Here is a 3,687-nt window from a genome sequence, read left to right on the forward strand (position 1 = left end):
AGTGGAAGCCCCCAATAGAAAAAAAAAAAAAAAAAAAACCTCTCCAAAAAAAAAAAAAAAGCAAACAAACACTGTCCCCCAGTACCACAAATTGCGTGGTGGAGTATCCCACATTTGGGGAAATTGCAGGGGTCAGCAGGTCGGAGTGCAGTGGATAAGCTTCACCCTGGGAAAACCACCTGAGTGATCATGGCATCTCCCCTGCCACGTGAATATAAAGAACTCTTTTTTCAGGGGCCAGTAGGTGGCAGGGTGATGGTTAAGATGCTGGACTCCCATGTGGCTAACTGCAGTTCAAGTCCTGGACCTGGTGGCTTGCTTTCTTGCTTTCCCTTTTTCTCTCTGGTCAAAATATTAAAATAGTAATAATAATAAAAACAAGTGGAATTGGATAAATCTTAAAATAATTTTTTCAGGGGTCAGCAGGTGGCATAATGATTAAGGGAGCTGGACTCCCACATGGCTGATAGCAGTTCAAGTCCCGGAACTGGCAGCTTGCTCTCTGTGTGTGTGTGTGTGTGTCATTCTCGCTCTGTCCTTCTCTGGTCAAATTAAAAATAAATAAATAAATAAGTAAATAAATAAAGTGAAATATTATAATTCCTAAAAAAAAATTTTTTTTTTTCTCATATCTACCATCCACCACTCACTCTCTTCCAACCCTTCTACACGTTGCGGTCTCTTGCATCCACACCTAGCCTCTCCGCCATCGCCTCTTCGGATCTGCAGTCGAACAGGTGGTAGTAATCCGGTGGCCTCACCACCATGCCGCCTGCCGGCCCCCCATTGTTTTCTTACAGCTCTGTAATATTCCTTGGTGTGTAAGTGCGACAGTCTTTCAGTCCAGTCGGCAGTTTTGGGACACTTAGGTTGGTTGCATGTTTCAGCAATGGTGACTAAAGTCTTTCCAATGGAGTGTTTTGGGTGAATACCAAAGAATGGGATTACCCAGAACATTCTGCCCCCTCCACATTTTTTCCAGATTCCACATGCCAACTGGCTAGTTCTTCTTTTAGTTTATATCATAAAGTCTGTATCCAGCACGGATAGAAAGAGCCGGCTGATACTTGTAATATTCTGCCTGGAGACTTTCCTACAGCTCACGAGGTCCATTTTCTACCCCCAGGTCATCTCGGGTGACGGCAAGTGTTTTGCTACTCTGGAATGTGGCTGCCGTTTTCTCTGACCCTGTCCTCACCGTTTTCCAGACTCCCCTGCCTCCTATCTACAAGAGCAATGGCACATATTTTAGAACTTTGTTAGAACAGCACCCACTTCTGATCCCCACTTCTGCTAGTTATTGTTGTGTGACGAACAGCTCCTCACCTTCCCAGTTTAAAACAATCCTAGACTGGGGCTGGCAAGTGGTGTGGTGGTTAAGGGCACTAGACTTGGCACATGGCCGGCAGCAGTTCAAATCCCGGACCTGGCGGCTTGCTTTCTTACTCCCCCTCTCCATGCTCTGTCCCTCTCTGATCAAATTAAAATAATAATAATAAATAAATAAAATAAAGTAAAATAATTCTTTTTTTCTTTGGAGAGGTTTTTTGCTATAGTGTATGTGCACTTGCCAGAAAGACAGAGAGGGACAGAGACAGAAAGTGAGAAATTACCCCCCAGGGGGGATGGCCATGCTACAATCCCTTCTCCTCCATTCTCCTCTCGGGATCTTGGGCACACATGCATGCATATGCGCCCGGCATGAGTTTAAGCCACCAGGTATGGGACTTGAACTGCGGTCGACTACATGAGAGTCCAGCGACATAGCCATTATGCTAACTGCTGGTCCCAATAATTCTTTTAAAAAATCATCATAGATTATTTCTCACAGTCAGTGGCCAATAGAGCAGTTCTGCTTAGTTAGCCTGGGCTTGCTCACACACCTGTGCTCAGCTGGGCGAGGGCCGGCTGGCCTAGGGAGTCGTCCTCTGGGACTACTGGGCTCGCCTCCACGTGTCTCCTTCACACCTCTAGCTGTTTGGCCCAGGAGCGACTTTGGCCTAGACCGAGCGTGTTTGCATTGCAGGGACAGAAGAGCACAGGAGGAAGTGCAGCAAAGGCACTGGTTTCATCTCCTGGCCTCGAACCTGCTAACCTCCTATTTGCCAATACAATTAGATGGTCAAGCCAAGAGTTTTTAAAATTTATTTTATACATGTGTGTGTGTGAGAGAGAGAGACAGAGACAGCACTTCCAACAGCGTCTTTTATTTTTTCAAGGATTATTTATTTGGGTCCAGCAGGTCACATGGTAGTGAACGTGCTAGACTCCCACATGGCTATGGTTCAAGTCCCAGACCGGGCAGTTTGCTTTCTCACTTTCCATCTCTCTCTGGTGACTGTAGCAAATTTAACGATAATAATAACAATAATAAATTTAAAAGGATTATTTATTTAATTTTATTTATTTTTATTTTGCAATTTGACCAGAGAGAGACAGACAGAGAGGGAAAATGAGAAAGCAAGCCACCAGGTCTGGGACTCAAACCAAGGTTAGCCATGTGGGAGTCCAGTGCTCTAACCCCCACACCACCTGCTGCCACCCTGCCCCCAACAGGTTCTTGATGCCACAGTCTGCATCAGCCTTTGCCAGAGACAGCTCATGAGCACACACCTGCCCAGCAAATGCAGGCAGGTCTCTGGCACAAACCCAGAACCTTCCACGTGGGTCAGCCTTGCGCAGCTTTGCATGCCACCTTCAAGCCCAGGGTTGGTTTTTTTTTTTTTTTTTCCTTTTTTGAGAGGGTTTTTTTCTATAGAGCACAAGCACTCATGAGAGACAGAGACAGAAAGCGAGAAATCACCCTCAGGGGGATGGCCACGCCGCAATCCCTTCTCCTCCATTCTCCTCTCAGGGTCTTGGGCATGCACATACACGCGCTGGCATGAGTTTTAAGCCGCCTGGTCTGGGACTCGAACTGTGGTAACTATGTAGGAGTCCAGCGACGTAACCATTACACCATCCGCTGGTCCCTCAAGGCCAGCTTTAAAGGGTAATGGGATAGACTTGGCGTCTTCTGTAAGAGAGATGATAAAGTCACAGGTCAAAGGAGGTGAACGCAGAGGGAGACAAGGAACTGGAATTACCAGTGCAACAAATCTGCCACTTACTGTTACTGGCTAGCTCATTTTTCACTTCTTTGAGAAACTAAATTGCTCTAAACTTAAATTAATAAATCAAATTATTGTTTAAAGAATTATTTTATTTAACTTTATTGATTAATTTTAATTTGACGAGAGAGGGACAAAGTGAGAGAGACAAGAGAGAGAAAGGGAAAGTGAGAAAGCAAGCCGTCAGGTCCGGGACTCAAACCTTAGTTGGCCATGTTGGAGTCAAGTGCCCTTAACTGTCATGCCACCTGCCGGCCCTAAAAAAACAAATGATTTAAGCAGATTTTCTTTTTTTTTTTTTTTTCATTATAGAGTTTTTTATTATTATAAATTTTTTTTTCTTTTCTCATCACAACACACATATGAATTTTCCATCCAAAATACACTGTGCATTGGCTCAATCAAGCACATCAACATATATGTTCTCAGCAAATGATTTCCCAATTTTTGTGTCCTGCATACCTTGCCTTTTGTTTTGCCATCCTAGGTTCCCCATCCCCACCCTCTGCCATGTCCCATCTTCCTCCTCCATTGTCCCTGACATTCATGATTGCCCTCAATGGCTTCCGCCCCCCCC

At 44.9% G+C, this 3,687-nt stretch overlaps 1 non-coding gene across 1 annotated transcript; it reads right to left on the reverse strand.

Annotated features, from left to right (window-relative positions):
* Positions 1-55: 55 nt before the first annotated feature.
* LOC114007049 (U1 spliceosomal RNA) lies at positions 56-216 on the reverse strand. The gene has a single exon (XR_003548706.1). It is a non-coding gene; the product is annotated as a U1 spliceosomal RNA (small nuclear RNA).
* Positions 217-3,687: the final 3,471 nt, after the last annotated feature.

This window comes from Tupaia chinensis, unplaced genomic scaffold, assembly GCF_000334495.1.
Source record: "Tupaia chinensis unplaced genomic scaffold, TupChi_1.0 Scaffold000116_1, whole genome shotgun sequence".
Taxonomy (NCBI): domain Eukaryota; kingdom Metazoa; phylum Chordata; class Mammalia; order Scandentia; family Tupaiidae; genus Tupaia; species Tupaia belangeri.